The sequence below is a fragment of the Stegodyphus dumicola genome, chromosome 3, assembly GCF_044657685.1.
Source record: "Stegodyphus dumicola isolate Sdum_Otavi_A_Nest chromosome 3, ASM4465768v1".
Taxonomy (NCBI): domain Eukaryota; kingdom Metazoa; phylum Arthropoda; class Arachnida; order Araneae; family Eresidae; genus Stegodyphus; species Stegodyphus dumicola.
The window spans coordinates 71,544,616-71,558,043 of NC_140770.1; the positions used below are offsets into that span (position 1 = coordinate 71,544,616).

At 32.5% G+C, this 13,428-nt stretch overlaps 1 long non-coding RNA gene across 1 annotated transcript in view; it reads left to right on the plus strand.

The window, feature by feature from the left end:
* Nucleotides 1–3,258, plus strand: part of LOC146998027 (uncharacterized) — a 155,055-nt gene extending 151,797 nt beyond the window's left edge. Inside the window, exon 3 of the long non-coding RNA XR_015039987.1 lies at nucleotides 2,717–3,258. This is a non-coding gene — a long non-coding RNA (uncharacterized LOC146998027). The remainder of the gene's footprint in view (nucleotides 1–2,716) is intronic.
* Nucleotides 3,259–13,428: the final 10,170 nt, after the last annotated feature.

The window sequence follows — 13,428 nt, forward strand, 5'->3', positions numbered from 1 at the left end:
AATACTTTAGGGCAAAAAAGTTTAAAATCCGAAATATACAAAAATAAAGGCTGAAATAGCCATTATAATATATTCAGGTAGCAATGAAACTATAGTAAATTAAGAAATAAAGAATGCCAGACACTCTGTAAACATAACAAAAACAAATCTCCCGTGAGGAAAATTACAAAAATGAGAATTGTTTGGCTAAACTTACCTAATCTAGAAAGGATTAGATAAAGAGAAGAGATTTTACGAGAAAGGAAAGGGAATCCGAAATAAATTCATCCGTAAAATTAAAAACCGAAAAGTTTGATCTGTTGTAGCTAATAATAATAAAACCTTTAAAGTGAAATTATAAATTGATGAAACTGTATACAATCTTTAGGTTTTAAGTAATTGATTTTTTTATATAAATGTATAGATGGTCAATTACATAAAACTTACGTAAATTAGCTTGAAGTCCTTTTGTGACATTTGATTTGATTTTGATGCTTATCCTAGAAAGATCTGGCATATGTCAAATCAGCTCCAGAAGGTTGTTGACCGTCAAAAAATCAATAACAGAGAGGGTATCGGATGTTAAGTCCTCCTTAGAAAGTTCGATGCAACCCAGCATGTGATCCGGGGAAGCTGGATGGTCACAGCATTTTTTACGATTAAAGTTTTACTAACAGTTAGCTGTAGATTCCCCACTGTGTAATTCTAAGTTACAGTTAAAAGTGAAGAACCTTAAGAACTAGTAAGCGAATAATCGCTTGAGTTCGTGAGACAATAAGTAAACTTGGAAAAGGTTAAAAGAATCTTTATTATTCAAATCAAGTGTAACAGAACTCCGTCTTGGAGTTGTACAATAAAGCCGACACTTAGGCTTGAACTTAAGAGACTAAGAATCAAACTAAACTAATCTTAGCTAAAGAGATATAGCTGAAGCTATCTAACAGAATTGGCACCTTCACCCTAATTGACTGCGAAGCTATCAAGGGCCTAAAGTACGGTCGGTAAAGTAGCCTAAAAAGGCGGACGCGTGCAGCCAGAATATCTGGTATCGCTCTCTCTAAGACAGTAGAACTTTTACGGTTAAATACCACTCTTCCTCATTAGCATTCAGACGTGATTTTAAAATTACGTTCTGGCCGGAAGTGGTAAGTTGAAATTAAGAAGCGATAGAAAAAGAAGTTTAACTCAAAATTTAACTGTTAATAAAATTAACATAATCCTTACAAGCTTTATGTTTATATCGTTCCTTATGTCTTGTTTCATCAATCACTCACTTAGTTCAGAGATTTATGAAAATTTTGAGGCAAGTGGCGAAGGTTAAAATAAAAGGAAATCATAATCGTTATGATTCGGAGTAGAAGTTTGGCCGCTGGTGCAGATGCTTGCCTAGTGAGCTCCTCATCCCAGTACAAGACTTAGATGCGTGGAGACATTTTTCAGTACATTTTCATAGACTCAGGACATTTTCACAAGCTCCTGGGCATAAGACTCATCCTGAGTAACACAAGTTGCAATTAAACATAGTATTTCTGTAGCATAGCGTAAAGAAGAGTCCGAAGAGAGATTGGGCATAAGCCTAATCTTCTTGAAAGCTTTATAAATCTTCAGAATCATCAGATACAGAGTTACACCGCGTTGAACCAATTCGATGTAATGGCGTGAGTATGTTACTGTCCAGCATGTCAAAATGAGGTGTAGTGGAGAAATAAGCAAAACATCGTGAGTCCTAAATCACTACTGGGCTGCTAGAGGCGTGAGAGAATGCTTTTCATTGTTCTGTTGGTAAGTGGTGAAAATTAGATACGCTTTTTTCTTTCCGTCTCACGTAGTGTTGTAGCTTCGCGTAGAAATATAATTGTAAAGCTCCAGTGAGTAGATTTCAACAGAAATTGAATAACTTGTTTTCTATTATTTTAAACGTAAAATCTACAAGTTGTGGGAAATAAAATTTTGTGTTAACTTTTATATTTTTAGTTGTATTTTATGTCTATAGTAAGCATTAGTGGAAGGGATAACTCATCAACATATGGAGGTAACTATTAAAAATTAGCAGATAGGTACAAGTAATATAGTTAAGCACTTAGATACCTTTAGCTGTTATTGTTCAGAAAGTGTAAAATATAAATTTAAGTCAGTGATATTAAACTTTGTCGATTCGGCAAACCCTTTAGACTTATAATTTTTTCGTGCCATCCTTGCCGCTTTCATAAAAATAATTTTTCTGAAGTATTGAAATTTTATCAGTGCTGCATACATTTTATGCAGGAGAAAATAAAATTATATTTTCGTTAGAATTTTACTTCTATAAACAGATTGACTGAATATTATTTTTCGTAACAATAATATCAGAAATAAAAATCCACAGACTTTAATGATCGCTCAAAAGGGATTTGTCAAGTTTTTTTTTTTTTTTTTTTTTTTTTTTTCCCCTCTCGCTCAGTTTGCAGTCTACTAGTTTGCTGTTGTCCTCACTCCTGCTAGCCTACATCTTTTTGTCTTTTTAGCTTTATTATTAAGCATTATTTTCTTCGCACTTACGCCATATACAATACAACAGAAAACTTAAAAAAGTTTAAAAGCAGCATAGCAGCAAATGTTTAGAATTCCCAATGTAGTGTTAAGTGTTGGCATACATTTTTCTATTTTTTCCAGCCTTTTCTCAGTTTATCATATCAATGTTCAGTTTTATTAAATAACTTTTTTATTTTTTGATATAATTATTTTTTTCTTTTTGTAGGTTACAATTGAATTCTTGGAAATTTATTATGGAATCATACAGTACAAAACAACGCGTTAAAATCATCAGTTTTTCTATTCTTGTCAACGATAAATTGTTATGACGCAGCGCAAATATCTGTAATGTTTTAATTCAAGTGTACTGTTTGATGCAGTGTTATGGCCAATAGAGTTATCGGCTCATATTTCTTCGAAAATGAGGATGGAACGCCGGAAACGATTTCCGAAGTTTATTACAGAACAATGATTGAAAACATTTTGCGGCCAATGGCGGAACAAAATCCTTTTTTATGAGAATATTTAAAAGACAAAGTGTATGCTAATAAAACAAAGACTATTAGACAGCTGAAGCAGAATATTCGAGACGAAATACTGAAGCAGAAACATTATGTGGTGTAATGGAAAATGCGTTAAAAAGAGCCAATCTCTGTATCTAGGAGAAAGGTGGACATTTGTCTGATGTCATATTTCATACATAATTTCCATAAAATATTTTTAATGTATAAAAAAATTAATGAAAATAAATGATTATTACAAGAGTTATCCGTGTTTAACATTAGTAGGTCTTATTTGGTTCACCCTGTATATTAAACATCATGTTCTTTTGACTAGGCCACACAAACGAATTCAACAACAAAATCACAAAATATTTAAAAACAGCATATTTTTAGAATTTCCTATATTCAGTCTCGCGGCCTGGAGATAAAAATGTTTTATTCCGTGCTTTGTTTCTGCTGCTCACTTTCAAACAGCTGAGTTCGAAATTCATTACAGTTTTGTAAAATATGAAATATAATTCAAAGTTCGGGGTTTCAGGTGTCCATGTTTCGGTGGAGGACTACTTTATTAAAAATCTGATGACCCTAGATATCGCCATTTTTCCTCATTGCGAGAAACACATATACTTACATACACATTTTTCATTATTTAATTCCTTGAAAAATCACATAGGGTGATAATGTTTAGGGCAACAATTTGAAAAGTGATACAACTGTTTATAATGGACGACGCAAACCCTCTTTTTCGAGGCTAATACATCATTTGGGGTAACGCCCTTTACTAATAAAAATATTATTTATTTAATTATTTTACCCAGTTTAGCATTCCTTTGATATTCAAAAATTCTTTTGAATTTTGATTTTGACTTGAAGCATCTTTACAGTCTTGGAGTTGTCTGAAATCTCAAAATTCCGTGTAAGACTGTGGAAAAATCACTAATCTAAGCATAAGACTGAAAGCAATCTCCCTAATCTTCCTCATAAAGCGAATTAGTTATTAGAAGTATTCCGTGGTATTATAAAAATGCATATGTAAGTGAAATAACGCATAATATTATTAATTAATGGAACTAAATTAAGATGTCCTTTAATTTTAGACAAAGCATTACACACTGCTGCAATGGAATAATGTTCCGGATACCTCATCATTTCCTTATTAGATGAAATAGAATAGAATATCGAATAGAAGTTTTCAGAAATTTTTAAACAGCTAAAACGCAGCAGATTATATAAGTTTCTGATTACGATCATTAACTTTTCGGCTTTTGTAAAATAAATATCTCAATTTCAGACTGGACTACACAATTATTTAGGGAAATTCTGCGGTGTTAAGAAGTGAAGCTTCAGCATAATAGCATGGATATCCTCTGTTCTTGAAAATATCAAATATTACCTTGCAATTAATTAGTTTCGGGGTTAACAATGTCTCGAGTTCACGACATACAAGATTTTAATTAATTACTTTATGCTCCGGAAGTAACTTCGATGATCCTACCGTCAGAAAATTGACGTCCGCTTCTCGCAAGTTTTCGCAGAGAATTTGTAAGAGGTTTAAGGAAAAAAATTCTTACGAGGCTTTTAAATCTTGGAGAAATAAAGTAAAACAGAAGTGATTCATTACAGAATTTTTAATATGTTACTTCTAGCACCCGCGAGATAAAATCTTGAAATTACTTTGTTAACTTAGAATTACTAAACGGAAAGAGTAAATGAAATATTTAATTTCGCGAACAAAAGGATATTCTGAAAGAAGGAGTTCACATCCGAGCCTTCCTATTCTAATAAATATATTTGATTCCTTCGAATTTAAACGTATATGTCTCGACAAAAAATTAATAATTCTGAAAAAGTAACAAATATTTTTTAGCCTAAGTTAATTAGCTAAAGGAAATATTTAGAAAATTGTTTGGAGAAGCATCAGATTTAAATGATATTTAAGTAGTCCAGAAAAACCTTTAATAAAAAACAGATTATTAAAGATATTTTTCAAAGGGGTCAGCTTTAAGAAATTTTCGTCAAAGTGATTTTAAATTTAATCTAGAAGGTAGTCATAAATCCCCAAATATGCACCCAATCTAAAAACAAATCTAAAAATACTTGATTTAAGCTATATCCATTGACAAAATAAATAAACTAATAAAATTAGTAACCATTAATATATTAATAAAAGGATAATTTCGCTGTAAAGCAATCAGTTTTAAAGTTATAAAGACGTTATTGTTTAATAACTCAGGTGTGGTAGGCTCAAGTCCTAAATATTACAAGAAGCTTTTACACCAGGAAAGTTTCCTTACAGAGCATTAATATCATAAATGGCATTGCTAGGGATCGTTATGACGAGGAGAGAGGCTTGTGACATAGGAAAACAAAGTATTCAGTTTTATGCTAAAAGTGGGCATAACTTGAAGAGAATGAACGTATTACAAGTATATTAAAGTAGATGTAAATGTGGCGCATGTTAATAACAAGTATAACTGCGAATTTTGGTATACAAAAGAAAACCGTAGTTTTTTCCCTTGAAAGTTTCCTATGAAATCCTTAAATGATGTTTTGGATGTCTACAACAGTGCAACTCTCTTCCAACCACAAAACAACATCTTGCAATCAACCTTCTTCTCAACTATGATTCAGTGTTTCGATAAAAAATATTTCTTTTTAGTAGACAATTGTCCTTTTAACCAATCATACCTGATATATTAATATATTTCAAAGCAACTTTTAATACCTTTGCCTCCTCCCCCTTGATCCGCTGCTGTATTTGCCTTTTGGTGAGTGATTTTTACGTTTATTAGTAAGTAGGTTTAGAAGTTGCGTAATTTGGAGTCGGGTTAGTTAAAACTTGAATGTAACTTCTGTGTTTCAATAATCGAGGTTCTAAGATTTCTTAAATACCATTAGCTAGATTTTGGTAAATTTTACCTGTATTTAAAGATGTAGCTTTTAATAAACCTTGAGGTTAAATTCACTTCTCCGCTGTGTTCCTGGAATTTAGATTTCTAGAAATTGCAAAAACGAAAGTGCATAGAAAGACTTAACAAAATAGTTAAATAATTAACTGGATTAGCTTTACGATGTAAAACTGAATGATAGTTTTTTTTATTTGATGCATGGAGTTTTTTAATACCGCAAAAATAAAAAATTGTTATGTCTTATATTTTTAATGCTCAAAAAGTTTTAGGAAAAGCGTTTGATTGCTCTAGTGTATATGTAGAGTCTTTTCCTCCAAGTTCTAATAATGGAACAGAATACATATCTTCATCTTAACAGGTCAGGAATTCCCTACAGGAAATGAGAAAGTCTCGAGATTAACGAAGCATTATGTTATACTCGTGTTTTTTCATATATCTCTATGGGGAGAAAAAGCTGAAATCCCAGCAGCAATCAACAAGTAAGCTCAACTTGGCGCGCAAAACACTCAAGCTCCACATTATTGCTTTGTGGCACCGAACAGCCCTCTCAAAGCTCGTTACGCTGTACGCCAAAAAAGCATATTAGCCCATACTCTTCCTCTGAGGGCATGGGCAATCAGAGCATCCTGCAGCAAAAACCGCAATAACAGCATCACGGGGCCATATCGACCTTATCGCAATCATTAGACGGCCGCAGCTGATGCTCCAGCCATCAAAAGCTTTACCTTTTGACCACTGGGGGTATTTAGTTAGGTAGGAAAAGCCAAAGAAAAATAGTTCTCATTGATTTAGGTCATTGTTGAGCGTCTGCAACCCGAGAGCTGAGATAAATCAAGAAAATTATGATCGAGATCAAATAAATGTCGAGGCTGATATATCGCAGGAATATATATGACTGTTTGAGCATTTATTACAACTCTGCTCAACTAATTGCCCCTCATAAAGGTTTGTGTACCTACATATAATAGAGAGTACAGCTATAGATGATCTGGTACGAATTTTTGTGATAAGGAATGCTAGAACCGTTTTCTTATCATTGCAGAATAGAACAACACGCTTTTTTCATATGCATCTCCTTAAGCTAAAAGAAACCTGTAATGCTTTTCTTGCATACTACTCCTGAAAATATGTTTCTGATAATTTTAGATTCGTCAAAAACTTAGGGAGTATTCTAAAATCTTTTTTTGCAGCTTTTTAAAATTTAAAAACAAAAAAAGAATAATTCAGCAATCTTTTATTTATTCAGACAGGTTAGATTTTTATTAACCCCTTTTTCATTCTGGCATAATTGTGATACAAACATGTAATTAATATCAAACGTTAATTGTTCCTGAAATAAATTTCTACAGCTGTCCACCTTTAAGAAAAAAATTGCATTATTTCAATGTAACTCTTTCTTTATCCCTTACTCAAATGATTCTTGCCCGGAAATGTTTTTATAAATATGTTTTTAGAGATTGTAGCTACATAATGTAGTACTTAGTAGCCATTAATCACCAATGCTTCATAAATGCTTCACGTCACTTAACTGTTTAAAGCATGAGGTTCTAATGCTAAGTTTAACTGCATTCTATTTAACCATATGCTTTTATAATTAGTAAGATAACAACGCAAATTATATTAGCTATGTTGTGATTGTATGTGTACATTGGCCTAACTGAAGAATGTCAAGATCACTAGCGACATGAAGGAAAAAGTGTTATAACTTTTTTCTCATCTTCCCTTACTAAATTTACTAAATTCTGTTGACTAAATTCCGTTCTTATAAAGAACAAAAGGTAGTTTACACCATAGAATGCATATTTGTCTGTGACGTAAATTTATATATTCAGAATTTAAAACATGGGGTGTATGAAAGATCTCAGATATATTCCAATTGTTAATAAATCAGAAATTATTGGAGGTGCAAATAAATTGATATCAGAGATCGACAGATAAATTTTAAAAATATTTCTTATTTACCAGATAACAAATTAATTCATAAATCAAGCTACCAGATAAAGTTTACCCGAACTGGAGAAAACGGGGAATCCTAGAAACAAAATTTGTGACACAAAAGCTTCAGAACACGTTACCAGAAAAATCTTTCTTCTATATAAAAAGTGTCCTTCACTAAAAATCAGTGCAAAAATCGTTTTCAGAAACGAGATGCATCTTAGATAAGATTTGCTTTTATGGGGATATGTGAAAGACATTGTCTTATAAAGCAAAAGTAATGAGGGTTGATAACCAAAAGACCAGAATAGCCAACTTAGAAATCATATGGATATCGACATGCCAAGAACTCGATTATTTTCTTGACCTTTTCCAAGCTACGAAAGTAGCACATATACAAACGTACTGCTACCGGACGCAAAACCTTTTGAGTTTATACACATCTTCAATAGTTTCTGTTGTACTAATAATTAAAATGTATGAGAGATTTGTGTACACTCCGTACAATATGATTTATTTAAAAAAGATGACTCTCTATCGCTACACTATGCGTACATTCAGTTTCTTATTTATTACTTTCTATATTTCCCAGGTTCAGTTGTGTGAATCAATGAGAACAACTGACAAAATATTATACATCTGTAATGAAAAGGTATAAAACTATTTTCTGTTATAATATGACTTTTTTAAAAGGCATTCAGAAAAGGGATTTGAAACGCTTGTAATAACACTATATGCCGTAAAGATGACAAATTTAAATCTTATATTTTATTTAAAAGTATTTGAAGTCTCATGATAGGTTCCATCACACTGGCTAAGAACAGCCTAATCATCTGTAGTGGAATATTTCTGGGCTGCAGAACAAGTCAGAATTAAACTCTATATTCATGGAGCTTAATTCTGCGTTAGACTTGAACGTTAGCGTTAGACTAGCGTTTAGACTAGCGTTAGCGTTCAAACTAGCGAACGTTAGAGTTTAGACTTGAACAATCTTTGAATGAGTTCGCCCGCTTCACGCAATATAAATATTTGATCTGGAAACCACATGACTTCCCTTTACCGTTTATGAAATTATACACTTTTTTTTCACTGCAATTTATTTAAACTGATTTTCTTGAAGAATTTCATTAGAGATATATTTCTAATTCAATCAATTCAACTATCACTTCACGGCAAGGCAAAAACACATAAAAACTCAAACTTCATTAAAAACTGTAAAATACTGAAAAACCTAAAACACCAAATACAGTTAAAAACAGTTAAAAAAACAATTTTTATCTTTAAAATTAGTTTTTACTAATAAACAAGCAATTCGACCAGCAAGCAGAAAGAAAAAAATTTTGGTGCACCAAAAAAAGTTAACTTTTGGTGACATTGTGCAAAAATAAACTGAAGTTGATGCAAAAACTAACTTGATTCATTATTCTACTAACAATTTCAAATGCAAACAAATGGAGGCTTCGTTAGGCTTAGTAGCACTTGAATAGCTTTTAAATAGCTGATAATTCTACAATTATTGCATGCAGATTAACAAAAAGGGAAAAAAAACGTCGTAACTGGATCATACGAACAGCATAATTCAATCACTTTTAAAGTAAAAATTGCACAATTTACCAAAATATAACAATAAAACAACTGGACTCACAGAGTCGGTAATAGAGTAAGAATAATTAAATACGGCTTTTACGCCAAGGACAAGAAGATAAGGTGGATGTTGCTGTGTTAGTTGCATAAAAGGTTTTTTAATATAACTCTCAGAAAACGAACTGAAGAAGTAAGTTAAGGAATTGAAAACTGAAATAACTTTTACTCTAGGAGAACTAACAAGCCTAATAGACAAGCATGAGCTTCTAAAAATAAGGTGTTTATTCTCTACTTCAAACCTAAAATATATTCACAAACTACATGTTATATTATGTAGAAGCGGAATTTAAGGTAGTCATCTTAATTCACAGTATCGTAGAATACTATTCATAGAAGTAACAATGTGGAAATAATCGAAACAAAACTTACTTCTTTTCTTTTGTAATATTCATCATGCTTCTTCCTAGGCTCATCGCGGCCTGAGCGCCCAAATCTGTAGAAGCGGTACTTACTGTCTAGGAATATGATGTTTGTAAACTTACTTCTTATGTGGCTGTCTAGGGGCTAATAAACTAGTCCGATTTATGTAAAACTTGGATATTTAATGAAACATGAATAGTTGCTACAAACTACAAAGTAATTACATACGTAGAAAGAAATAGATGAGATTATTTACAAATGAAGAGAAGGAATCGTATTTTATAAGCAAACATCTTTGAATCGCGTCATCGTCTTAATGGCGGAATCGTCTGACTTCTATCATCGGAAAAGTAAAAGATTTATTTTCACAGCTTGTCGCGTCATCTGATTATAATGAACGATGCCATCCCACAAATGCTCGTCCATCCTGATGGAATGCGGCCTCGCATTTTCGTAGCACCACCATCTCATCTAGGGATCTGAAAAATAAAATTTAAAACAAAAACAAAACAAAACAAAAAAAAAAAAAGTTTTTTAATTACTATTGAGGGAAAAGTCGTCCTAAATGGTTTATTTCAGCCATCTTGCCTTATCATCTTAACATCCTCAGAAATAACGGCGTTAGCTCTTCTTAAATGCTCTTTCAGTGTTCGTTCATCTTGAACAGTCTATCTGAATACATGTATTTTACAAACACGTCTTCCTTTGATGTTGTCTGGAACAATTCGTCTGGATTCGTCTTCATATTTACGTCTTCTTAAACATCATCTGAATACGTCTTCTTAGATACCGTCTGGATACGTCTTCTGAATGCGTCTTAGATATCTTCAAGATCCGTCATTCGAATGCGTCTTCTCAAAATAATCTTCTTTAAGCCGTCTTCCTTCATCCTAAATACATTTCATCCTTAGACATCATCTTCAGTCTTCTTAAATTAGTTCACGTCTTTAAAATAATACTCCATTAGTCAAATCGGGAGAAATTTGTCAACTTAGGAAAAAGTCTATAAACAGAAATCATCCAAAATCGGTATTTCAAAGCCTTTCGGGTTTCTTCCTATATCTTCTGAATCTGCTTTTTCGCTTCTTCTTTCTCACCTTCTTTAGTTTCTTTTGTTCCGTCTTTGCTTTCTGTATCAGCGTCGTTGTGATCAGATTTTCTGACTGACTTCTGCTTTTCAATTTTCTCTTCTTCTTCTTCGGTGGTCTCTGTAGTTTCTTTGTCTCCAGTGGCTTCTTTTGCTTCTCTATTGCAAGGTATTTTACTGAAATTGTTCTAGTAGAATTCGCATTTGATTCATCTTTAGCAAATGACTCTTCTTCGGGAAAATGCTTCTCTTCAGAATCTCCTTCTGCAGTGGCGTTTCTCCTCGTTGGCTTCAGACCTAATTGTTTTGTGCTTGAGTTTCCTTTTTGCACTAATTCATCTTTAATAGCATCATTTTCATTTACAGCAGAATCTGCAACACTCGAGACATCATCAGAATTCACAATCAGGGAATCAACGCCACTTGCTTTCATTGTAGATGAAGTGTCCAGTTTGATCACATTCTGTACTGTAACAAGAACTGTACTAAGAGGATCAGTTTCTGGTTTTGGAAGTAAAAAACCATAATTAACAACTTTTTCAAATCCTTCTTCAGAACCATTTCCATTACAATGAGCATTTTTCTGCTCTTCAGAATCATTCTCAGATTTCTTGTTTTCTGCGATAACACAAATATTGGATCGAAATGACGAACTATCAGCTTCGAATTCACCTTCAAACTTTCCTATAGGCTTAATTTTCTCATTACCAAACCCCGTTAATTGTAGACCTGCCGACTTAAGTTCAGGAGAACCTATCTTCTTATGTATATCTTCTCGGATTAGCGTTACTTGACTACCAGTATCTATTAAAGCATCAATTTGCAAATTACCCAAATAACAGGTTCTTTCTGACAAGTCTGAGTTATTGGAGTAACAGTTTTGGCATCTTGGATATTTTTAGATGATGTTTTCGAACAATCTACGGCTTTGTGTCCAAACAAATCGCATTTAAAACACTTAAATCCTTTACTCTTATTGTTACACGAATTAGACTTATGGCCTAAACTTCCACAATTATAACACCTTGGCTCTTTAATCTTACTAGGTACAGCGCGTGTTTTATTTTGTGTGATAGTACTTGAATAACCCTTATTTTTTGTATCTGGAACGCGAATTTTCTCATAAATTTTTAATTTCTCTTTGAATTCAGAAATAGTTTTACACCCGTACAAAACAATTTTGTTACTACTCTGATCTGGTATCCCATTGATTACATAATCAAGAATTGATGAATCATCAACAGAACCGCGACTGGCTATTTCACGCATGGCAATTAAATATTCGGAAAGTGATTCACCAGGTTTTAAGTGTCGTTTCTGTAACAAATTATGAAGTTGTGCACTGTTTATTTTAGAACCAAATTCAGATAAAAGATTTTCTTTTAATTTGTCCCATGATATTATACCCTTCAAAGACCTAATAAATACTTTAGCAGAACCAGTAAGCAATTTTTTAGCAAACACAATTTTCTGTAATTCCGATAACTTAAATAATTTAAAAGATTCTCTAAATCACCAATGAAGGATTCAACTGGATATGTATCAGTGCCATTAAATTCAGAAACAGTTTCTAAAATATCACGAAAATGTAAGGAAATATTGCTAGGCATTATAATGTTTTCATTCACTGAGTTATTTATGGGAGGTGATTCGTACCGAACAGAATTAATATCATCATTTTTATCAGAATCATAAACACTTTCGTTTTCAGATAACTCATCACTTTCGGATTTTAAAAGCTTAAAATCACAAAGACTATTCAATATTAAATCACAGTTTTTATCAGGATTTGAATCATAATTAAGATGTAACAAATTACACACAGAAATAAAATCATTTGCAGTAAGAGTTTTAAGTAATTTTTGTTTTGTTTCTTCAATATTAAAATCAGATGGAAAACCACAAAAGTTACGCAATCTAGCTCTATTTTTTCGATCACCCAAAGTTCCGAACACGATTTGATGTAAAAGTTTAATTGACTTAGCAGGCCCAGTCTTTAAAGAATTTGAAATTCTAAGAATAGAATACTATTCATAGAAGTAACAATGTGGAAATAATCGAAACAAAACTTACTTCTTTTCTTTTGTAATATTCATCATGCTTCTTCCTAGGCTCATCGCGGCCTGAGCGCCCAAATCTGTAGAAGCGGTACTTACTGTCTAGGAATATGATGTTTGTAAACTTACTTCTTATGTGGCTGTCTAGGGGCTAATAAACTAGTCCGATTTATGTAAAACTTGGATATTTAATGAAACATGAATAGTTGCTACAAACTACAAAGTAATTACATACGTAGAAAGAAATAGATGAGATTATTTACAAATGAAGAGAAGGAATCGTATTTTATAAGCAAACATCTTTGAATCGCGTCATCGTCTTAATGGCGGAATCGTCTGACTTCTATCATCGGAAAAGTAAAAGATTTATTTTCACAGCTTGTCGCGTCATCTGATTATAATGAACGATGCCGTCCCACAATTATATGGTGAGGCCATAATTG